Here is a 26,498-nt window from a genome sequence, read left to right on the forward strand (position 1 = left end):
GGTGATGATTGCAGCTTCAGCAAAGACATAAAACTCAGCTTTTCCCATGTTGTACAATATGCGTGGGCACAAGGCCCCACCCCCAGTGCCTGTGATCGGCATATGCACTAGAGCAGCAGAAGCTGTAACTCAATGTCACTTCCCTGCGCCAGCACTACAGATGGGGAGGGAGTCACGTGCCAGCAAAATATGCTTCACGTGCCATTTGGGGCATGTGTGCCAGGGGTTGCCAACCCCTGATCTAAACTCATATATTTATAAATATGTCCATGATAATTATAGTTATAATGTCTATTAAAATAGTTTATAACCCATTAGCTTGTAAACAGTCTTTTTCAAGGAATATGGTCCCTTGCATAGATATGTAGATATATTATGACAGTGTCATAAGGTCTTTATCTTATGATCTGCCACATAAGAGTCCATGAAACTGACTTATTTTATTGGAATAATTTAAGCTAGCGAAATAGTAGACTTTTGCAAGCAGTTGATATCTTTGTGTGGGGGTCCTCTCTTGTTTATTTTCCCAGCGTTGAAACCATGGCAAGCGCTGGACACACAGGTTTTTAATTGTTTTGTCCACAAGTAACACAACACAGTGCACTTCTCCCTATACAAGAATTTCTTTCCTGTCCACATTTGTTGATTGGCAAATATAGCCCAGCTTCAAGATCATTTCAGGTGTATGTAGATAACCAAGACCCCATTGTCCAGGGAATTTTTTCTGTAAGCAAGCTCAATCTAACACCACTGGCAATTTCTTCCCCTTGTGCTGGTTAAAAGTTAATAGGACTTATGTCCCTAGTTTGGTTAGAAAATTCCTATAGTCCAAAATGAAAAATGATAATATATATATATATATATATATATATATATATATATATATATATATATATATATATATAAAAAACTCATAAAAACTCTGACACTGGTCCCTGAGGAGGGTGTTGACAGAAATGCTCCGACCAACGAGAAGGTCTAAGAAATGGCCAATGGGATGCCACAGTCTCCTACAAACATTCAGCTATCCTGCCCGCAATTACAGTTTCTTTTTTAACATATACTAATATCTTGGAATATCTACAGGTTGCATTTTTATATCTTATATATTATTGTCCAGCATGAAATTACCATTTAAATGAATACAAATATTATGGGTGCTTATCAGATGGGTCTAATCCACCTTCGATACCTTCTAGGATAGTAGTGGTTGGGCTTAAAATGCTGCTTATTGACACAAATATGTCCTTTTTCTGGTAGTACCGTTATGATCTCAGCAGTTATGAAATACACTATTTTGATTCTCCAGGATCAGAAAGACACAAATGTATATTCACAAATTACTCCAGCTCAACCATTTATGACGAGTGGTTAGCTAAGACAGTAATCTGTTTAGGATTTGCAATTACATAAGCCTGGGCTGGACAGTTTTATGACTGCTATTAGAGTGAGACTAGGATGTGTATTGTTCTGTTAATGGGGTGTAGCTGGGCTAAATCAAAAGGCCATTTGGTTGCCCAGCTTTGCTTTAAAATTAGTGAATAGGTTGAGAGGGTCTATGGTGTCCTCTCAATAGGCTAATAAGGATGTTCTTAAATGCAGCTAAAAGTTTTTTAAATGAATAAGATGAAGTCCTAATGTAGCCATGTCCTAAAGGGGGGTCACTGCTGAGAAAAAAGAAATGTCATGGTTGAATATGAATTCCAAACAACATGGCTGCCCTGTCTCACACCAGTTTTTGGGGTTCCTAGTTCACATTCTCATCACAATTACCAAGGCGGGGGGGGGGGGGGGGTGTTAAATATCTCTATCACTGCATTGACCACCAATGTGGAGGGGTTATATTTCACTGCCACTGCACTGACTGCCAAAGCTGAGAGTTTAAATTGCACTGCCACTGCACTGACCACTAATAAGAAAGGGGGGAGTAAAAAAAACTGCCACTGACCACTGATTGCGGGGGTAAATTAGCATTTCTACTGGGCACCAGAAGTACAGGTTAACAGCATTGGCACTGACACCAATGTTGTGGGTTGCAGTGTTATTGCGATCATGAACACCAATGCTCAGGATTATTAATGTGGCCACTGACACCAATGCCAGGGGTTAATGTTGCTTCACTGACACCAATGCTGGGGATTTTTACTAGGGGTCACTGACACCATTGCAGAGGTTTATTACTGCTGTCACTGACACCAATACTTTTGACTATTATTGAGGTCACTGGCATCAATGCTGGTATTTATTATTGCGGTCACTGGCACCAATACTGGGTATTATTTTTACAGTCACCGAGGTGGTTACTCATGCAGTCATGGGCAGCAGTGCTTGGGGTCATTATTATGGTCACTGTTACCAATGCTTGGGCTATTTATTGCAGCCAATGACACCAATTTTCTCTTCAGTGTGCATTGCAGTGTAAACAGAAAGAAGGGACCAACATTTTTGGGTAATGTGACGCATTACAGCCAATTCATTTTGAATGGGCTGTGTAACTCGATACAATGTACCCCAATGCACAAAAATATTGAGGGACTCTCTAGATGTGTCAGAATCGTACTTGAGACCCTCTGTTTTATTTTTTTTAACTTGATATATCAAAAAAACAATTCTCTACTCACATATATGTAGAATATATTGCGCACCGTTATTCTTGTTCGATTTGTGCTTAAAATGCTCATTCCCATAGACAGAAAAAGAAAGCAAAGTAGATATGGCACTGTTCTGTTTTGATATGCTCCTGGTGACAGGTGCTTCTAAGTAAAGGGTTGGAGAAATGCTAATTAATGGAACTGCTGCCTCTACCAATTACTACCACTAGGTGGAGTAAATCAATAAGAGAAAAAGAAAACAAAGTAGATATGGCACTGTTCTGTTTTGATGTGCACCTGGTGACAGGTGCTTCTAATTGAACTCCAATTATATGTGTATAATAATGTTCATATAAGTATGTATAAGCTACTGTTTGCAAATGGTATGGTCTCCTTTTAAGCTATGAACGTGGTAGTGAAAAACTATTTTAATACAAAATGAGTACAGGTGATATGAAATAAATAAACCAAACTGATGTGACACTGCTAATGTATTAAATCAATGATACTCCCATAGGACATGGCAAAAAAACACATCATTTAGCAGACGTGGCAACACGTGGTAAAAACAGACGTGGCAACACGTGGTAAAAACAGCTCAAGAATTCATGAAATAGTTCACTGCTTGAGCCACAGCATAGTTTCTAAATGGAGAACAGCGTGTATTGCATTTCTGCATTCAAGTCTTCTTTAAAATGTGGGTAAAGCATATAAAGTGCTTTCTTTTGTAATATGACTATGCTTCATGCATCAGTTAATATCTGTTTTAATAAAATACTCCGAAATAAGTGTAAGCTGGTGTTTATTCTAGTTTCCGTATATAGCATTCCGTATATAGCATATATTAACACTAGACAAACAATTGACTTGTCTAAGCTTGAGCTGCAGATATAAACTAATGCTAGTTACAGATACACTGTGAGGTGTTGCATATTTAGAGATAATATGTTATCTATATTTTTATTCCAAAGGCACATTATGTTTAATGGGTCTACCACAATCAGGCATAAGCTGCAGACAACATTGCTTTCTGGACAATGAGCATGGATAGAGCAATGAGGTCTGTTTTAAATAGAAAAAACAGTATAGTGTAAAATTGTTTTGTTTATTATTAGTGTGTTATTGTATATAGAAAAGCAGCTTAACCACTTCAGCTGCAGCATATTTTACCCCCTTCCTGCCCAGAGCACTTTTTACAATTTGGCACTGCACTGCTTTATCTGGTAATTGCGCGGTCATGTGATGCTGTACCCAAACAAAATTTGCGTCCTTTTTTTCCCACAAATAGAGCTTTCTTTTGGTGGTATTTGATTACCTCTGCGGTTTTTAAGACTGCAAATTTTGAAAAAAGTATATTTTCTACTTTTTGTTACAGAAAAGATACAATAAACTCAATTTTAGTCAAACATTTAGGCCAAATGCATTCAGCCACATGTCTCGGGTAAAAAAAAAATTCAACAAGCGTATATTTATTGGTTGGCGCAAACGTTATAGCGTCTACAAACTAGGGTACATTTTCAGGAATTTACGCAGCTTTTAGTTTATGACTGCCTATCTCATTTCTTGAGGTGCTTTAATGACAGGACAGTACAACCCCCCCCCCAAATTACCCCATTTTAGAAAGCAGACACCCCAAAGAATTTGCCGAGAGGAATGTTGAGCACATTGAATATTTTATTTTTTTGCCACAAGTGATTGAAAAAAAAAATGTACACAAAGTTGTCACTGAAATGATATATTGCCCACACATGCCATGGGTATATGTGAAATCACACCCCAAAATACATTCTGCTGCTTCTCCTGAGTATGGGGAAACCACATGTGTGAGACTTTTTGGGAGCCTAGCTGTGTACAGGACCCCAACAACCAATCACCACCTTCATTCTCTCTAAGGGCGTAAAATGGTGATTTCACTCCTCACTATCTATCACAGTTTCGGAGGCCATAATATGTCAAGATAGCACAACCCCCCCCAAATTACCCCATTTTGGAAAGTAGACACCCCAAGCTATTTGCTGAGAAGCATACTGAGTCCATGGAATATTTATATTTTGCCACAAGTTTCGGGAAAAATGACAAACTGACGAAGTGAAATCACCATTTTACACCCTTAGAAATCTTGAAGGCGGTGATTGGTTTTGGAGTCCTGTACGCAGGGGCGGATCCAGGGGGGGCAACGGGGCAATTGCCCCCTCCATGAAATTTATGATTGGCAGGCCAGTCAGAGGATCAGGCGGGAAGGCAAGTGTGCGGGTTAACGAGCGGGTGGGTCAGTCAGCGGGGGTCGGCAGGTGAGAGAGAGCCTGAGCGGGCAGGTCGGTAAGGGGGGGGTCGCCAGGTGAGTGTGCGGGCGTGCAGGGCAGACATCGAGTGAGGGGGCGGGCTGGTCCGCAGGTGAGCGGAGACTGGCCAGTCAGTGAGCCGGCGGGCGGGGAACAGAGAGATGACATCATCTCACCGCCCGCCCTGCATCACTACAGTTTCGCCCTCACTGTACAGCCACTGGCAGCACCGAGATTACATCATCTGTCTGCTGCCTGCCTTCAATATGACAATCTGCACCTTAGCAGGCAAACGACAATAAGCAACGTGTGGCAGGTGATGTGACAATCAGCAACATGTGGCAGGTGATGGGACCATCAGCAACATGTAGCAGGTGACGTGGCAAGTGTACTCCACAATGTGTGGCAGGTGACGTGGCAAGTGACAATCAGCAACATATGGCAGGTGACGTGGCAAGTGTAATCCGCAATGTGTGGCAGGTGACGTAGCAAATGACAATCAGCAACATATGGCAGGTGATGTGACAAGTGTAATCCCCAATGTGTGGCAGGTGACATGGCAAGTGTAATCCACAATGTGTGGCAGGTGACGTGGCAAGTGTAATCCACAATGTGTGGCAGGTGACGTGGCAAGTGTAATCCACAATGTGTGGCAGGTGACGTGGCAAGTGACAATCAGCAACATGTGGCAGGTGACGTGGCAAGTGACAATCAGCATCTGACGGCAGGCAGGTGACAATACACAGCTTGTGGCAGGTCGACGTGGAAAGTGACACACTTGGGGCTCCCACTGATTCTGCATTATGGTGAGTTGAACCATTTCATTTTATATTACAATGTAATAATAGAAATAATGCGCTTCAATCATCCTGACACCATAACGACCATCGTGCAGTGATGATGAAAGCGCCAACACCAGCCATTGCCCCGATAAATTGCCTGCAAAAAAACATTTTCTGGCAGTGCCCCTCCCGAGACTCTGGATCCGCCCTGATTCCAGCTGCAAGAATCTGCTGATTCTTGCCATTGCAATCTGCTGTATGCAGATAATGGCCTGCATGAAGGAGGCTTATTGAAGCTCATCAACTTGATCTACAGATGAATGAAACAGAGTAGTTACAAAAAGTAACAATGTTCCTTTGTATCCATCCCCCAACTCAGCAGTGTTTTAGGCTCGGTTCACACTGGGGCGACTTGGGATCCGACTTGTACGCCCTCAAGTCGCCCCAAGTCGCCCCAAGTCGCTTTGCATTTAGATTACAATTGTAGTCAATTGAACCGTCTTAACTGACACTACTGAAGTCGCTCCGACTTCAAAAAAGGTTCCTGTACTACTTCTATCCGACTTGTAGGCGACTTGTACCCATTCAACTCAATGTAAGTCGCCTGCAAGTCGGATCTCTCAAGCGACTTTGCAGAGAAAACCCCTCCCTCCCCCCTCCCTCCCAGAGAGGTGATTGGCCACAGGCGAAGTCGCCTGTCATGGAGGCGACTTCAAGTCGCCTCGTAATTTGCCGAAGTCGCGCTAAAGTCGCGCTGAAGCCGCGTTGAAGTCGCGGTACAAAGTCGCGCTAAAGTCGTGTTGCCCATGTGTGAACCGACCCTAACTGTCAGTGTTTTTGGCCCCAATAGACTTCAATGGGAGCGTCTGAAAAATGCACAAACAAGCAGGAAATTGCATATATCGCACATTTCTTTCCCTACAAACTAGCTTTCCTTTGGCTGAACATTTGTTTTTTTTAAATGCTAAAGCCCTAGACACCCCAAAAATCATGTAAAAACTACCTGTACAAACACTAAAAAAAGCTGTAAATCGACCTGTATGCTGTATTTGCACATCAAATCCAAACATTCAGGATTTGCTGGCAAGTGCAAGAGGGAAAGATGCATTGGGGTAGAAGAACAGAATGTACTACACAGTCCGTTGTACTGCCATGACTTTTTTGAAAAGCAGTGGCCACAGCTACTTAAAGTGGGGTTCCACCCAAAAAAAAAAAAAAAATTACATGGAAAATCCTAAAAAAAAATACAAAGAAAATTTGGATATTTTTTTTTTTTACTTACCTCTAAATGCCTGTTGCTAGGGGGTCCCTCGTAGTCTGCCTCTTCCAGTGCCTGGGCTGGTGACATCACTTCCTCCTTGGCACAGGAAGGGCTCAGCTCTGCTCCCTCCCTCCTGTCAATCATCTGGGACCCATTACAGGTCCCAGGTGACTGAGCGGCCAATCACGGCGCGCGGCGCCGCTCGCGCATGCGCAGTGGGTGCTAGGCTGTGAAGCCACAGCCCGGCGCCCACAGTTGCAATGCCGGCGCCTCTGAACGGAGGGGGAGAAGATCGGGGCTTCGATCCCCCGCATCGCTGGACCCTGGGACAGGTAAGTGTCCAATTAAAAGTCAGCAGCTGCAGTATTTGTAGCTGCTGACTTTTAATTTTTTTTTTTTTTTTTTGACTGGACCTCGGGTGGAACTTTAAAGTAGTATTAATTCCTCAGCATGTTTTTGTTCAAAAATATTTCCCCAACACTTGCAATTTACAACTTGAAATGTTACCAGCTCCTGCGCTCTCAGCATCCTGTATTCACAGAAAAACATTAACAGTGGACAGTGCAGTCTCCAGCCAGTCTGTTAGCTTGGAGAAGGGAGGGGGGGGTGGGAGATGCAGGGAAGTTTCTTGCCATTCTAGACTACGGAGCTGGGTGTTTCCATTGATGCACACAGTGACAGGAGACACAGCTCTAGTCCCTGCATGTAAGGAGGGCTCCAAAAGATGCTTCATCAGAAAAGAAGCCACAAAGAAACAGGAAACCTGGGGCACCAGCCTAAACTGAAATATGGGCAAGAAATAAAAGATAAGGAAGTTGCATACTCTGTTTGTAATTAGATCAGCTGCTGAAAGTGCTTAAAGAGGAACTGCAGTCTGCACACATAGTTTGTAATAAAAACATCTTTGCCATTCTGAAGCTTCCCTCCAACCACTTTGCATATTATTTTATATATACTGTGATTCTATACTTGCCAAATATGCCGCAGAAATCTCCCCCCCACTAAGTTTGGCTGCAGCCATTTTAACTGTGGGCAGCTGAAGCTGCTGCCTGTTCCACTTCCTGGATTTACACAGAGGCACACCTCCAGTACTGCAGCCCTCTTATGACTCACCCCCTCCCTTCCTGGCAAACTCTCACAAGATTGAGAAAGAGAGAGCTGTGCATAATGCCATAAGCCTAGCCTAATCACCACACAAGAAACAGGAAGGTTTTTTTTTTAGGTATTTACTGACAGAATAAAATGTTTTACTATCCAAAGTTAAAACAACATGGGCAGAAGATTTAATAGATGGAAAGTTGAAAAAATGACTGAAGGTCCACTTTAATATTGATGAGTCAATAAACACATAAAGGCTGATATACTAAAAGATATGCATTTACCTTGGAACATTGATTATGTGCAGACAACAAAACCATGTCCCCAGTACATACACTGAATCTTATAAGTGTGGTTTGCTATGGATAGTAAGGTCCAGCATTTAAATGTACACCAGCTAAACTGTTGCTAACTACTTTTAATATATTTACATGTATATACCATATAGGAATAAAAAATCAAGTTTACTGCAGTTATCAAAGGAAATAGTAAAAACCTTATTTTTGTTACTTTATAGGAACATAGTGCACATAAGCAGCATTATTTGCCTGTTCAACATACAAAGCAAACTAGGGCACTAAATATCAGTGTATCAGCTAAATTGGTTTAGGGATCGCATTTGCTGTTTTATTGTAGATCAGCATGCTCACGTAGACCCATGATGCAAGAATGCCATATCAATTTAACAATGCTGTTGTTCATTTGATTTAGTAAACCAGACCTATAGGCATTGGGCCCATAAATCAGGCATTTAAGGTAGTAAAGCACAACCATTGTTTTGCCCTGCAAAGTAGGAGGGAGAGCCTGCATAGGAAATAAGCTACTATGGACACCCCCGTATGAATATATAAATGTCTTTATTTTCAATACCATCAGAAAAAGCTTGTGAGAACCATTATCTATAAAAAATGTACCAGAAACAAAAACATTTGTAAAACACAATGCTGATACCATTGACTGTACTGCAATCTCAGCATGGCTTCTCCTTTACATTTGCCAATAATTGCTGGCTGGTGTATGAGGGCATTGAGGTAAAGTGTCAGCGTACAGTATCTGTACAATCTTCCACTCCAGTGACATTTTGTCATTACTCAAAGATCTCCCGATGCAGATAGTGTCTTGCTGATGATAAACTATATAGGTTAGAAGTGCTGAACAGATAAAGACAGCATGTTTATGTGTCAGGAAGTAAAGTACACTCAGCATCCCCTGTAAATAGCCCTCTAGTCAAGCTGAAGAAAGATTGTAACCAAAAGAAACATAGATGATATTTATCACCCGCCACTTCAATTTCAGTGGACAACTGGAATTAAATGTGTCAAGCTGGCTTTTGTACGAAGATATTTAAGTATTTCTGCAAGCCACATTCTTTGCTACTACCTTATAGGAATGTAATAACTGATTCAGTGTGTACAAAACAGTTATCTCACTGGTAGGTTCAATTTTATCCCACGCACGAGACAAAAATTAGCAACATATGTATGTTCTATTGTTATAGCTGTAAAGAGGAGCTTTGACATAAAAATACTTTTCATAAGCAGGACAGGAGTCAACCAATCAATGCATTATGTATACTCTAACTAGGTATGAGTGGAATCATTTTGGCAAGTTTGATTTCACTGCGAAATTACTGATTTTGCTGCTTAGACCCCATACACACTATTAGGTTTTCTGCAGATTATTGTCTTCAGATTTACCAAAACCATGTAGTGCAAGGGCCTGCCTGATTGCATACAAATTGAAACACTTAAGGTTTGACTTCATATTATATGGTTTTGGTCAATCTGAAGACAAAAATCTGCAGAAAATCTAATAGTGTGTATGGGGTTTTAGGCAGCATTTGCTTATTAAAAATAAAAAAATCTATGGGGTTGGTTTACTAAAGGCAAATAGATTGTGCACTTTGCAAAGCACAGTTGCTCCAGAGTTTAGTAAATGAGCAGAAGTTCTGCTGCGTTCCATCATCCAATAATGTGCAAGCAAAAATGCTGTTTTTCTTTGATTTTTTTTTTATATTTCCTACATGTGATTGAGTATTCTTTGCAAAGACCAGCTTTACCTAATTTACTAAGCTCTGAATCAACCCCCATATGTCCCGTACACGCTAACATTCTGTACCCAAATTATGAAAGACAGGACAGAAAGGGAGGATGCCTGGCTTATAAAAACAGAGGGGTGGCCAATCACTAACTAGTTAATAGGGATGGCTTGGGAGGTGCTTTGTGGTTCACAAAACACCACAGGAATATCTTTTTAAAAGTAAATCAGTTTTGCCAAAATTACTAATTTTTGAGGCGCATGCGTGGCAGAGTCTAAGATGGCCACCAGCTTCTAGAGCTCCGCTCCACCGCTGCTCACTAATCGCCATCAGAGCTCCCAGAACGGACCCCCGCACACCCCAACAGGTTATCCAAGCAGGGGAGACCCCCAGGAAAGAGCCTACCAAAACGGCGCAAGCCCGGAGAAGCCTCTCAGGCCAGATGACCGCGGCGGCCATCCCGGTCAGTTATGCTAAAATGGCGGCGGCTCCATGAGGCTCCCTCAACACAGGAGACACAGAGGAATCAATTGCGGATCAGGACCTGCAGAATGCACTCTCTCCAGGTACAGACATCCCCCCCCCCCCCCTGCCTCAGATCACCTCACCCTCCTCCACTGAGTCTCTGCTGGGCCGCATGGATGCCTGCTACCCCTCTACTCCCTCGATGGATCCCCATACAGGCCTGCTGCTGTCTGTTTCTGAACCTCTGGCAGCCACCCCTGTTCCCACAGACTTCCCTTCCATGATGGAAGCTTTTTCCCACTTATTATCTAAAAGCCTGGAATGCAGCTCAAATAACGTCTTCCATACATGCTGATCTGCAACAACTGGGTCAGAGAATGGATACCATTGAAAAAAAAGCAGATCAGGCTGTTTCCCGTATTAACCAAAACTCAGCCAGTATGCAAGACATGCAGGACCAACTTGAAATTGCTTTCGCCAAAATCGACGATCTCGAAAATAGATCGAGATGTTAAAATTTCCGCATTAGGGGCCTCCCAGAAGCTGAGAAGGACACTCATGCTGCAGTCAAAAAACTGCTGAGAGACCTAATTCCTGACATTACGGAACACCGTCTGGAGCTCGACAGGGCGCACAGAGCCCTGCAACCCCCCCGCTCAGATGGGCTCCCTCACGACATAATCGTAAAGCCTCACTTTTATTCGGTTAAAGAGGAGGTGATGAGAAGATCGAGAGGAACAGAAGACCTCAAATTGCTAGGCCACAGTATTCAGATTTTTGCGGATTTATCGCCGTACACGGTGCAGAAGAGGCGGGCTCTCAAACCACTGATCCAACAACTAATCGAGCGGGAGATCACATATCGCTGGTCGTTTCCCCTCCGTCTGAACTTTGCTTATAAAAACAAGAACTATGGCTTCCCAACCCTGGCGGACGAAGAGCGCCTCTTACTGCACTTGGGCCTGATTACGCAGGACTCACCACACTCACAGCAAGGCAGGAATACTCCTTCATCCACGAAACGTCCACCTCCAGCAAGCCCGCTACAGCCTTCCTGGCTAAAAAAAAAGTTCCAAACGCTCCAAGGAGAATTTTCCAACCTGACGCTCTGACCCCCTTTGGATCAGGGCCCTGATCCGGATCTTTCCCTTTACCATATACGGTCTGTAGTTGATCGCCTGACCCTACTTATGTCCCTCCTTTTATGGGCCCACTGGCTTCTTGGACATGCCTCAGTTAAGGTCTTCATCTTCCCAAGCCTTTCGTGGAAGCTTCACTGAGGATACCCCCCGCTCCGGTCCATCTGGGGCTAGAGGACGGCCCGAACACCCTCAACACCACACAAGTTCCGAGCCCCACTGAGTAGCTCGGGATATCTATTTGTGATTTTTTTTTTGCTTTGCATCCATTTTTCATTAACTGGTATTCAATTAATTTTTTTTTTTTTTTTCTCAGACTAAAGAGGGGGTATGAGCTTATACCTACTGCTCTAGCTGGACAGATCCCTCCTATAGCTGAACTCCAGATCCAAATGTTACGGCCGCTGAGCGGAGGGTTTAATCTATTTTTCTTTTCTCTTTAATGGTGTTCTGGGTCTCTCCTCACTTCGATCTGCCTTTCTCCCCTGGGCTGTGGGGAGGTAGAAGGAACCCTCGGGAGAAGGGCGGATGAGAATACACCTTCTCGGAGGCAGTTCTGCTTTTGTATTTTTTTTATATTGTATTCTTAATTAAGCTGTTTAGGTTTCCTGGGTCGTTCTGATCACTATCACAAGGAAGTCTGCCTCCTTGACTGCAGTCTTCCTTTTAGTTATGTTACACAGGTAGCGGGGCAGTGGTGGATACAGTGCACCTCCATTAGGAACCCGAAGTGCAGTTATCGGCACTGGTTCCTTATCTGGATGCCCCAAGGGTGGGGCACCGGTCCTCTCAGGTTGCAGGGTCAGGATGGGATCCCCCATCCTACCTTGGGTATTTGGGGGGGTCTAGGAACCCCCAAGGCTCTACACAATGTTATTTTCTCTTACAAATGTTTTTGCTATTGAGCAATGATATAACTCTTGTGTTTTCTCCGCCTTTCTCTTTCATCTCTTTTCCCCCCTCCCCCTTCCCTAGCCAGCCGAACACTTTCAGATTCCGGGCTCTGCTTCGGTCTCTCCTCCCAGGTCTCAACACGTCGGCAGTCTGCACTCCAAGGCCCTTTAGAGCTCTGCCCTCCGCTCGGCAAGGTAAGACATTTAAATGGAGAACGGTTCCCCCACACCTAGGTAATGGCTAGCACTAGTACCAAGAAGCCTACGCTTAAAATCACATCACACAATGTACAGGGACTCAACTCACCCATTAAACGCAGAAAACTTTTCCAACAATATCAGTCCATGCACACAGATGTCCTCCTCCTCCAAGAAACCCACTTCCCCACTTCGTACCAACCCACGTTCCTTCACCAGCACTTCCCCCAATTTTTTCTGGCTTCTACACATAACAAAACGAAGGGAGTAGCCATTTGTTTCGCCAAACACATTAATATTTCGGTCTCGGAAACTGTGTTGGACCCTCAGGGATGTTTCATTTTAGTATCAGGGACAATTGATGGGGAGGTTTATACGTTTATATCTTACTACTCACCGAATAAGGGTCAGAAAGCCTTCTTTGACTCCCTCCTGCATAAAATACAACCACACCTTAAGGACACAATCTTCCTTGGCGGGGACTCCAACACAGCTTTTGACTACTCTATGGACAAAACGGGATCCGGTATTCCTAAACCTAAATGCCCTTCCAGACAAAGCACAAACCTAGCAAAACTCCTTCATGAGAGCGGGTTGGTAGACATCTGGAGGGAATTTCACCCTCACTCTAAAGACTACACGCACTACTCAGCTCTGCATGGCTCCTATGCCAGGATAGACCACATCTTCACCAGGCCCTCTACGATTCCCCTGGTGGTAAACTGCAAAGTAGTGGACACCTCCCTATCTGACCAGTCAATGGTCACTCTGATCACTCAACGTTCCTCGGGACGCACAGATCCCCCCAAATGGCGTCTACAGGAATCCCTACTTAGCGATCCAATACAATGTGCTATTTTTGAAGGCTCCATTAAGGAATATTTCCTTATCAACTCTACAGATGATGTCTCTCCCGAGACAGTGTGGGCTGCACACAAATCTGTAGTCAGGGGGAAGTTAATGCAACTGACAGCCAAGATTAGGGCGGATCATAAAGCGGATCTGCTTAAACTAACTGCAGACTTTAAATCTCTCTCACGGGCCCATAAGATAAACCCTTCCCCGGACTCATTAGCTAAACTGGATAAAGCCCGTGCACTACTGAACTTGAATCTCACTACCACAGCTGAAAAACACCTCAGATGGTCGGGGGCTAAATTTTACTCTCAAAAGGACAAGATTGGCTTGAAATTAGCGGTTAAGCTCAGCCCCAAACCTCGGACCCTCGCATTCCCAAAAGTGAGGCTACAATCTGGGGATCTTTCTCAGAACCTCACTAAGATTATGGAGACGTTCCTCCAATACTACGCGGATCTTTATAAACCACGGTCCCCTCACCAAGGTAAACCTCAAAAGGACTTTTTGGACTCCCTCTCTCTGCCTTCCCTATCCAAGGAACATAGTGACCTACTGGAGAGTCCTTTCTCCCAGTCAGAGATTCTAGACACAATCAAATCTCTAAAATTGGGCTCTGCACCGGGTCCGTATGGATTTTCCACTGGGTATTACAAGAAATTTGCGCCCACACTAGCACCACATCTTTCAAAATTTTTCAACTTCCTTAGAGAGGGTTCTCCATTAGGTACGGACCTAAACGCAGCTTTTATCTCAATGATCCCCAAACCAGGGAAAGACCCAAGTGAAGTTGTGAATTATCGCCCAATTTCATTAATAAATAATGATATTAAGATCCTAACAAAAATTGTGGCTAACAGGGTGGCAAGCTTCATCTCTACATATATACACAAGGACCAGGTGGGTTTTATCCCAGGTCGACAAGGTTCACACCAGATTAGACGGACCATTGACATTATTTCCCTTCTACAATCCCAATGGGACGGTAGCCCCCCTCAAAAAGGTTTTCTGTTATCAATTGACCTACATAAGGCTTTTGGTTCCATTGATTGGACATACCTGTTTGGTGTCCTGCGAAAATGGGGATTCGGTCCGTACTGCCTGAATCTAATTCGCTCCCTATATTCTTCCCCGACAGCTCAAGTCCGTCTGTTAGGCAGATACTCGACCTCATTCCCTATAGGCAGGGGTACCAGGCAGGGATATCCACTGTCCCCCCTCCTATTTGCTATAGCAATAGAAACCTTGGCCATAGCTATCAGATCAAACCCGGACATTAAAGGGGTATGGTGCGGAGATCAGGAAGATAAATGCGCACTCTACGCAGAAGACCTTATACTGTATATTACCTCACCCCTGATCTCCATCCCGGGATTATACAAAGTTCTAAAAGCTTTTAGTGCCCTATCAGGCCTAACGGTTAATATGTACAAATCTATCGCGCTTAATGTCACGGTCCCTTCGGACATCCTCTTACAACTCACTAGCAACTTTGACTTGCCCTGGGCCTCTGGGAACATCCGTTATTTGGGTATTAACCTCACAGCGGACATCAGCAATCTCTTTAAAGCCAACTACCCCCCTATGGTTAACAAATGCAGGGGAGATCTTGATAGGTGGTCTAGGTGTGGTCTGTCCTGGCTGGGAAGGGTACATGCGGTGAAAATGACACTCCTTCCACCCCTCCTATATTTATTCCGCTCCCTACCAATCCCGCTCAGGAGAAATTTCCTCCGCAGATTCCAATCGGAGATTACGCGCTTTGTCTGGGGGAAGAAGGGATATAGATGTCCAACATCCTCATCCGGCTCAAATCTCAGGGCGGATTGGGACTACCGGATCTCTGGGGTTATTACCAGGCTGCGCAATTAGCTCAAATTTCAATGGTCTTCTCCAAAGGCCCAAAACCCGACTGGCTTTCTATGGAAAGAAGGGCAACTCCTCACAACACACTTGACTATCTCCTGTGGTGTGACCCAAAACTTAGACCAGCCATTCTGGCTCCCACCCTTTCACACTCCGTTTCGCTAAGCACTAAACTTTTTAGAAAAGCCACATTGACCTCTCCGTTAAAACCCCTAGCACATATTTTCAATAATTCCGACTTCCCCCCGGGAATTAACATACAAGCATTTAGATGGTGGACTGATAAAGGCCTTTACCGGATCGGTCACTTCCTTACCCCTTCTGGCCCCCTATCCTTTTCTTATTGTAAGACTAAACTCGACATGCCGGATTCGTAAAAATTTAGATTCACCCAATTGTCTCACTATCTACAATCCATATGGGGTAAAAATTCCAAATCTCCACTTTTAACCCCTTATGAACATTGGTGCTCCAATACTCAGGACCAAAGAGGGGGCATTTCACTGATATATACGGAACTCATGACTAAGCTGGACATACCAGCTTACGCCAAGACCTGGGAGGAGGACACAGGCCGAACCTGGACACCAGCAGAATGGTCCAGATCATGGATGCGCTCTTATAAAGGTATTTACAATATCTCTCTCATAGAAGCTAGCCTTAAGGTGATTTCAAGATGGTACTATGTTCCTTCCAGACTGGCATTGATCTTCCTGGGTACCTCCCCTCTCTGTTTTAGAGGGTGTTCGCTCGAGGGATCAATGATTCACATATGGTGGACCTGCCCGCGTATTAGAACATTTTGGCAGAGAATCTTTAGAATTATCAGTAACTTATTCCACACCTCAGTGGCCCCCAACCTACACATAGCTCTTCTTAATCAGTCCGTTCCTGGTTTACCTAAAAACGCACAGACACTATCTTATTTTATCCTTTTAGGAGCTAAGATTACCATAGCTAAATGTTGGAAAAAACCTACTGTTTCAGTTAAGAGCTGTATCAGGAAAATTTCGTGGATTATGTCTCAGGAGCAGTTAGTAGCAAAACTCAATGATAAAGTGGAGAGATTCAGGTCCATCTGGGAACCTTGGGCCTCGCTCCATAACATTTCGCTCATCCTGGGATTGACAGCTGGAAATAATATTAATCCCTGACCCTACTCTACTTTAGCCCTCCTTCTTCCTCTCCTTCCTCATTTCACACATTTTCTTTCCTTCTCTTCTGGGACCTCCTTGTCCCTTACTTTTCTGTAGCACATAGGGAACAGTATTCCTCCCCTAGAGGAGGTTTGTTCACACCCTTTATGATTTCTTCCAGGACCGCTGGGAGGCCATCGCTCCTCCTATGCTCTCAGTTTTCCACCATCCCTACGGTTATATAGCAACATGGAGAGAAGTATGGTCTTAGACTACTACGGTCTCCCCTGCGGCCGCTCCTAGGGGTTTGGAAACGGATTGGGGGAGTCTCAGCACGCACCTTCAGGAAGTTCCCATAGGGGAAGGTTGTGCGGGGCTCCTAGATCGGTCCATGGTATTTAAATCGGAGGAAGCCATGGGCACCCTGGCGGTCTGGGCAATGATAGAGGCCCACTCGGATAAAAAAAAGCTAATTTTTATGAAATTATTTTGATTGTTGCCTTTTCTTATTGTTTAATCTTATCATTCATTAGCAGATATAGAAGTTGTTATTGTGGATGTTACTGTCATTGGTAAGCTATCTGTGAATGTATCTGTGCTTACACATTGTTTTCCATATAAAAAACAATAAAAAATATTTCTAAAAAAAATTACTAATTTTTCTCCAAGATCATCAACTTTATCTAGTGGCCATATTGATGTATTTTCCTCTAAGTGTATGTTACCCCAAAATTTTACATCCCTGAACATGTTTAACGTGTACTATGTACTTGTGTTAAAAAGCACCCTGTTCTCATTTTATTGCCTTCTTAGTGTGAAATACCTAGTGATCCTACCAGTCCCCTTGTTTTCCTATTTCAAACTCACAGCACTAGGCATGACAGCACACCAATCCTAGCTATGCTGGGAGAAAGGCCTGCCAGTCCTCCAATGGTTAGACTTGTCCCCCCCACACACACACACACACACACACACACGCACGCACACGCACGCACACACACACACACACGCGCGTGCAGCCATCCACTGGGAAGATCGTTGTACTGTTGTTTCTCTACCCCCACCTCTCCAAGCCCCTTATGCAGCTGAGAACTGAGATTTTGTAATAAAAAAAGTGTATATATATATATATATATATATATATATATATATATATATATATATATATATATATATATATCCATCTACAGTGCCTTGCAAAAGTTTTCAGCCCCCTTTTTCGTGTTTTGTTGCCTCACAACCTGGAATTAACATGGATTGTTTGAGGATTTGCATCATTTAATTTACAGAACATGCCCACAACTTTGAAGATTTTTTTTATTGTGAAGCAAACAACAAATAGGACAAAATAACAGAAAAATTCAACGTGCATAACTATTCACCCCCCTAAAGTCAATGCTTTGTACAGCCACCTTTTGCAGCTATCACAGCTCCAAGTCGCTTTGGATAAGTCTCTATGAGCTTGCCACATCTTACCACTGGGATTTTTGCCCATTCCTCCTTGAAAAACTGCTCCAGCTCCTTCAGGTTGGATGGTTTGCACTTGTGAACAGCAATCTTTAAGTCTGACCACAGATTTTCTATTGGATTGAGGTCTGGGCTTTGACTAGGCCATTCCAACACATTTACATGTTTCCCCTTAAACTACTCATGTGTTGCTTTAGCAGTGTGTTTGGGGTCATTGTCATGCTGGAAGGTGAACCTCCGTCCTAGCCTCGAATCACACACAGAGTGGTACAGGTTTTGCGCAAGAATATCCCTCTATTTAGCACCATCCATCTTTACCTCAGCTCTGACCAGTTTCCCAGTCTTGACTGCTGAAAATCATCCCCACAGCATGATGCTGCCACCACCATGTTTCACTGTGGGGATGGTGTTCTTTGGGTGATGTGATGTGTTGGGTTTGCGCCAGACATAGCATTTTCTTTGATGGCCAAAAAGTTCAATTTTAGTCTCGTCAGACCAGAGCACCTTCCTCCATACATTTTGGGAGTCTCCCACATGCCTTTTCCCAAATTCAAAATGTGCCATTTTGTTTTTTGCTGAAAGTAATGGCTTTCTTCTGGCCACTCTGCTATAAAGCCCAACTCCAGTTTCTGCTGTGGAACTCTGCAGCTCCTCCAGGGTTACCTTAGGTCTCTGTGTTGCCTCTCTGATTAATGCCCTCCTTGCCCGGTCCGTGAGTTTTGGTGTGCAGCCGTCTCTTGGCAGGTTTGTTGTTGTGCCATGTTCTTTCCATTTGGTTATGATAGATTTGATGGTGCTTCTAGGGATCATCAAAGACCTGGACTGCAGCAATCTCCCGTTCTAATCCCCCTAATATCCGCGTCAGAAGTCTGGGGCTTAGAAATCCCCTCGGCATCCACGCAACTTCTTCATAGCTGACAGGACAGGCTATGAGGCTGCCGATTAGTCGGCGCCGCCCATGTGATAGCACTGACCAATTAGAATGCTCTGAAACGTCCCTCCTGACAAGGTATGTTTTGAACATTCAGCTCAGGGGATTTTTAAGCCCGGACTCCTGACGCAGATATACCGGGGCTTAGAATGGGAGATTGCCGCGGTCCAGGTCAGTGGGACCGGGAGGATGGGGGGGCAAGGAGGGTGTCCTGTGTAAGTTCACCTTACAGATTTTTCTGTAAAGGTGAACTTACCCTTTAAAGTGAATAACTCAATACCAAGTTCACAATATCGCAAAAATGGCCTGGTCATTCAGGGGGAAAATCTTCCGGTCGTTAAGTGGTTAAACAGTGCATTGAGGTAGGCTTGTAAGTTGGAGATATCCTGCAAGGATGTTATTCCACTGCATAGCTTGGTGTCATCTGCAAAGACTGAAATTGTACTTTTAATCCCAGACCATATATCTTTTATAAATATATTAAAAAGTAAGGGTCCCAACACTGAACCTTGGGGTACACCACTAACAACCCTAGACCATTCATAGTATGAATCATTAACCACTACTCTCTGAATATGGTCCTTTAGCCAGTTTTCCATCCATTAACAAACTCATTTTTCCAAGCCTGTAGCTTTGTTACTTTTTTTCCCTTTAAGAGAGTGCTCCTAATCTCAACTTGTTACCTGTATAGAAGACACCTGGGAGCCAGAAATCTTGCTGATTGATAAGGAATCAAATACTTATTTCACTCATTTAAATGAAAATCAATTTATAACTTTTTTGAAATGCATTTTTCTGGATATATTTGCAGTTATTCTGTGTCTCCCTGTTATAATAAACCTACCATTAAAATTATAGACTCATCATTTCTTTATCAGTGGGCAAACAAAATCAGCAAGGGATCAAATATGCGTTGACGTCACCATTTCCCTCGTTTCCCGGAAGGACGGGTTTGTTTTGTTATGTGCTAGCCGACACCAAACTTAATGTATATCATTCTAAATGCTGTTGTAAGTGCAACTTTTATTATTTAAAAAAAAACATATGAAGGATTTTACACTCTGTGGAGTTTTTTTTTGTCTTTTTGGTGAAACGTCACATCTATCCTAAGTGACACCACAAGTGCGGGCGAGCCTTGCGATGTGGAGAAAGGCCCGGGATGGGTTATAAGCCATAAGCAAAGAGTGAACCCCTGTAATAAGGGGTCTACAGGAGCTGGTAAGCAGGTTTTTCAGCTTTTGGTTGAGGCAATGCTGCGCAAGGTGGTGGATGGTGGAGATTGACACCAGGAAGTTTAGATCTACTGTCACAAGCATTCACTAATGGAAAATTTGTTTTTTCTTATTTCATTTCTTGCTATGATTATGTAGCGTGATTCTATATTTCTATTATTGTTGAACTGTGATGTCATACAGGAGAATTGCTGCTCAGTTTTTATATTCATCTGTATTTTATAGCGCATTTTTTTTCTACCTCTTCCATACTCTAAATGTAAGGGCTTGCTTTATCGAGGAATGTTGTGAGATATCACAGATCTGTTTATAACAATAGTTGGTCCTTATATTGATTTGAAGATGAAAATGGAAATTTGTCCTTTGAGATTTTGAACATGATAATAAGTTAAAACAATTTACATTTCTACTTTTTGCTTTCCACATTAACAGATAATTTTACAATGTTCAGTAGTTATCACAAAAGCAGACAATTCTGTAATAACCAGAGCAAGGGGGGAAATAAGTAACTGTGATCTCAGCTGACACACTGTATTTCAGCTCCAATGAATAGTGTTATTTCAGACAAGTCATAAGGTGAGTTATACTGTATCATAGCTTCCAAAGAATTACAATTCTTGAAACGAACTGACTCCTCTTGGAGTCATTTGAACTGTGTGTAGTTCAGTGTTATAATTTGGTATAGGTTGCAGAGGTTTTTCTTTTTTTTTCTTTTACCCCATATTGTATATCAAGAACAAGCACTCAGAGACAGCTAGACAATAACCACTGACTGCAACAGGATATGTCTTGGGGATATCCATTTAAAGTGATCCTAAAGTCTTTTTCTTTAAAAATAACAAACATGTTATATGTACCTGCTCTGTGAAATGGTTTTGCACAGAGCAGCCTGGATCCGCCTCTTCTTGGGTCCCTCTTCGGTGCTCCTGCCCCCCCCCTTCCTGTCGAGTGTTTCATGTGTCTATTCAGACATGAAGCTGCGGTTCGGCCCCGCCCCTCTCTCTCCTGATTGGCTGACTTTGATTGAACCAATAGGAACCAATGGCGCTGCTGCTGTGTTTCAGCCAATCAGGAGGGAGTGTCCCGGACAGCTGAGGCAGTTATGCACATCAATGGATAGAGATGGAGCTCAGATAAGTATTAGGAGGGCCGAGGAGGGCTGATACACACAGAAGGTTTTAAATCTTAATGCATTGAATGCATTAAGATAAAAAAAACGTATTGCCTTTACAACCACTTTAACAGCTTGCCGACCGCCCCACGAACATTTATGTCGGCAGAATGGCACGGACAGGTACGTCCTTTTAAATTTGCCGCCATTGGCGGCCCACGCGCGGACCTGCCGCAAGCTTCGTGAGTGTGATCGCGGGTCCTGCGGACTCGATGTCACCGGGGATACCGGCGATCGTCTCACGGAGAGGAGGAATGGGGAAATGTTGATGTAAACAAGCATTTCCCCATTCTACCTAGTGACAGGACACTGATCACAGCTCTCTGTGATCGGGAGTGGTGATCAGTGTCATGTCACACGTAGCCCATCCCACCTACAGTTAGAATCACTCTCTAGGACACACTTAACCCCTGCAGCGCCCCCTCCTGGTTAACCCTCTCACTGCCAGTCACTTTCACTCAGTAATCGATGCATTTTTGCTGATCGCTGTATAAATGTGCATGGTCCCAAAATAGCGCCAAAAGTGTCCGATCTGTCCGCCATAATGTCGCAGTCACGATAAAAATCGCTGACTGCCGCCATTACTAGTAAAAAAAAAATTAATAAAAATGCCATAAAACTATCCCCTATTTTGCAGACGCTATAACCAATCAAAAAACGCTTATTGCGATTTTTTTTACCAAAAACATGTAGAAGAATACGTATCGGCCTAAACTAAGGAAAAAAATGTTTTTTTTTTATATATTTTTGGGGGATATTTATTATAGCAAAAAGTAAAAAATATTGCTTTTTTTTCAAAATTGTTGCTCTGTTTTTTGTTTATAACGCAAAAAATAAAAACCGCAGAGGTGATCAAATACCACCAAAAGAAAGCTCTATTTGTAGGGAAAAAAGGATTACCGCATTGCAAAAAACGCTCTGGTCTTTGGCCAGCCAAATGGTCCGGGGCTTAAGTGGTTAAGCTCAACAACAGGTTCTAAATACAAACTTTTTATATTCCCTACTTTTTTTGTAATTACCTTCTCATTGGTGCGGTCTCCTCCGTCTGCTGATCTGCTGCCCTACTTCTGGCAAAAATTACATCCAGTCTCACCTAAAGCCGACCTTTCCTCTCTGACTAAAAATTGCATCCGCATGCAGCTCTGCATGCTGATATGAAATCTAAAATTAGTTAAAATTTTTGCTTTTACTTACAATTACTTGCAACCAGTGGCGGCCTGTGCACTGTGGGCGCCCAGCCCCTTTTAGGATGCCGGACGCATGGATTTCTATGGCGGGGTGGTATATTTTGAAGCACCTGATTAGAGCCAGAAGCTCTAATAGGCTTCAAAATAGGGTGGGCTCGGGGCACAGAGAGTGCGCCCTGATCCCACCTAATTGTGTGACAATAGTGAATTCATTTTTCTATTTCTATTCTATTTTCACACTAACCTTCCTCCCGGCCAATCAGGAGGCAGAACGTCAGACCCGCTTCCTGATTGGGCAAAGCCTGGCGCTTAGGAAGAGGAGCGAGGAGACTTGCGCTAAAGCGGAGGTTGCTGCCGCTCTGAGAGGTAAGTCCCTTTGGCTGGGTCGGCTGCACCCTCCTGCGCGCGGCTCTGACACCCCCCCTCGCGTGCCAGAGTAGCGATCCGCATGCGCGGGGGGGAGGGGTTCGGGAGATGCAGCCAGAGCCGCAAACCCCGCGAGGGGGGGTCTTGTGGGCACACTGGCTGCATTTGGTGGGCACAGGTGGCTGCATTTGATGGGCAAGTGGCTGCATTTGATGGGCACAGGTGGCTGCGTTTGAAGGGCACAGGTGGCTGCATTTGATGGGCACAGGTGGCTGCATATGATGAGCAAGTGGCTGCATTTGATGGGCACAATGGATGCGTTTGATGGGCACAGTGGCTGCATTTGATGGGCACAGGTGGCTGCATTTGATGGGCACAGGTGGCTGCATTTGATGGGCACAAGTGACCGCGTTTGATGGGCACAAGTGGCTGCGTTTGATGGGCACAATGGATGCGTTTTATGGGCACAATTGGCTGCATTTGATGGGCACAGATGGCTGCATTTGATGGTCACAGGTGGCTGCATTTGATGGGCACAGGTGGCTGCATTTGATGGGCACAGGTGGCTGCATTTGATGGGCACAATGGATGTGTTTGATGGGCATAATGGCTGCTTTTGATGGGCACAAGTGGCTGCGTTTGATGGGCACAATGGATGCATTTGATGGGCACAATTGGCTGAAATTGGTGGGGGAGGGGTTTCAGTATTTTTCAGTCTGTTTGCGCCCCCCAAAAAAATTTTGAGCACCAGCCACCACTGCTTGCAACCCAAGATGATGTCTGTTAGGGGGAAACGTCGGTTAGCACAGGAGCTGAAAAGTCACTATGTTACTGATCTGCTGGTTAAATCTGCAGTCGGAATTGATGCTTTACCGCTTGTTTTTTCCCCTTGTAAGTGCAACACTTTTTATCATTCAATAAATATTACATATTGCACAATGAGCTTTCTCTTTTCTCTGATGCATGAGCTTTACCAAATTGCCTGAGTGAGGCACACAGCTGACTTGGAGTGTGTACATTCAGGTTTTCATGGGTGGAGGCTGGAGGGATATACCCCATAACATCAGATCCGGGATTAGCTGCTGCTGAAAAGTTTAACACGGCACCTTTTGGCAAAGAACTCTCTGAGGATCTGAAAAAAATAATTGTTGCTCTACATAAAGATGGGTAGTACACAGCAAGTTAACATGGCAAGTATACGTTTATTTTAGTTTTGAACTCTGTAAGTGTGATATCAATTTTTGACCAAAATAGAAGCCTCTTTTAATGTCATATTTACTTTTATTTGGAAATAGCCTTTAAACATATTTATTTAAATTATACCGTACACTTTACTTTAAACATCTCCTGTGTTAACAGAAACACGGCAGGAACTTTGAAAGACAGACGCTTCACAGGAAACCAGAGATTTCTTATAACCTCCTCTAGGAAGCCTGCCTGCAAGAAAATTGATCCAAATGCCCTCTGTTGTTCCATGAATAATGTATTACCTTTACAAACTGTTAAAAAATAAAGCATTCAGGAAGTGGAACTGGCATGCTGGTATACCCAGACAAAGAACCTTTTTTTAATTTTTCTAACATTATAAACTCTGCCATATATATTGTATATATACAGTATCTATATGAATTAAGAGTCTACACAGTGGACTTCAGTAGCTGTATGCCATTTTTAGCACTTATATGAAAGAATGGTGCAGCGCTAATTATAAAATCAAATTCATGAACAAAGTCCATATATCAACCAAATAAATCACTGCTGAAGTAGGTTCAATGACATATACAGGTGAATAAAAATGATGTACCAAACTAAATGGATAGATCAAATAAGAGAGCAAGGTCCATAGATGAACCAGCTCTCAGCGGCAAGGGGATATGCTCAGCAGCTCCACCATAACACCGATACTCAGTTAAAAGAGAAAGAGATCACCTCATAGTGTAGACATCCAGATAACAATGAAATCCAAAAGGTTGCACTAATTTTTTTTAGAGAGACAAACTAGCATTCAAAGAAACATCCAGCGTTTCCAACCCACAAAATGGACACTGCATCCCGGCATACGAGTCGCGTCACACGTCTCTGACTTCTCCCCTACGCGTTTCATCATCAATGACGTCATCAGGGGCATAACGGTGTCACTGAGTATTGAGTGTTATGGTGGAACTGCTGAGCATATCCCCTTGCCGCTGAGAGCTGTCATTGATTGATACCAATGCTTACCACTATCTACCTGAGGTTAAGAGGCAGTGTGTTTGGGTGATGGTGGCGGTTTTTTCACATCTGTGATACTTCAAGAATCACTCATCTGGTTCATCTATGGCTCTTATTTGATGTATCCATTTAGTTTGGTACATCATTTTTATTCACCTGTATATGTCATTGAACCTACTCCAGCAATTATTTATTTGGACGGACTTTGTCCATGAATTTGATTTTATAATTAGGGCTGCATCATTCTTCATGTATCTGTTTATGTTTATCCATGCATACTGTGCTAGCTGCTCATATATATAATTTGTTAAATTTATTGTATATTATATGCTCCCTGCGCAACAGATTTGGGTTTTTGCATTCTTAGTACTTGTCTATGGGATACATCAATAGGCACAGAACACCAGACAAGCTTAACACTACTTAGCTTAAAGAACATCCTATGGATCATTGGGGGCCAGCTAGATTTTACTTTTAAAGCCTGACCATTTGCCCAGCGGCTTTAAAACTACTACAAAACATCTTTCCCTGCAATTCTCACATCATCCCCGATGCTGTCCCCCACAGACTCTCCCCTCTTTGATCCATCACCTGTCTTCTTTTGGACTGAATGATGCCAAGCGTGTAAATAATGAACATAATTTAGTCACTTCCCGCAGTGGGTTTAAGTAGTTACACCGCAGTCATGATTCTGGTATAATTTTCTGCTTGCAATGTGCTTTATTGTAAAAGAGATCCAAGTGGCTACAAACCCACCAGATAATTTTTACAAGGAGCGGAAGGGCCCTCCTTCTTGCCGCAGTGCATGGGCTCTCTTGTCCCACCGGAGAGCCCAGGGCCACTTTGGGCAGTTGGGCCAGCTTACTTTAGAGAAGGAGGAGAAACATCCATTCCCTGATCCTCTCTATGGTGTACGAAACTGGAAGCGACAAGCTTTTTCTCACATCTAATTACAGTTGTTTGTTTACTAGCCATTACCATCTACTAAAGCAGCTGATTAAACTGATCTCAGTTTGATTGGCTGCATTGGAGGGCAGAGAAGACATTGGGGTCTAATAGACCCTAAATCCCTCAATAAAGAGCACCTGTCACTGCCAAGACTATCATAAGGGGTGTCATTTGTCCCTTGTGATAGCAATAAAGTTTAATAAAATAAAATAAATAAAATGTAAAAAAAGGTAAATAAATAACATTTTTAAAAAATAAAATGCCCCAGTCCCCCTGCGCTCACGCATAAATGTGAATGCATGGGTAGGTCCTGCACGCATTTGCAAACAGTGATTTCACCACACATGTGGGGTATCGCATTGAACATCAGAGTAAGAGCAA

At 43.3% G+C, this 26,498-nt stretch overlaps 1 protein-coding gene across 6 annotated transcripts in view; it reads right to left on the reverse strand.

Moving 5' to 3' along the window:
• Positions 1–26,498, reverse strand: part of IQSEC1 (IQ motif and Sec7 domain ArfGEF 1) — a 1,490,190-nt gene that overhangs the window by 827,917 nt on the left and 635,775 nt on the right. The window lies entirely within an intron of this gene.

The sequence above is a fragment of the Aquarana catesbeiana genome, linkage group LG07, assembly GCF_042186555.1.
Source record: "Aquarana catesbeiana isolate 2022-GZ linkage group LG07, ASM4218655v1, whole genome shotgun sequence".
NCBI classification, from domain to species: domain Eukaryota; kingdom Metazoa; phylum Chordata; class Amphibia; order Anura; family Ranidae; genus Aquarana; species Aquarana catesbeiana.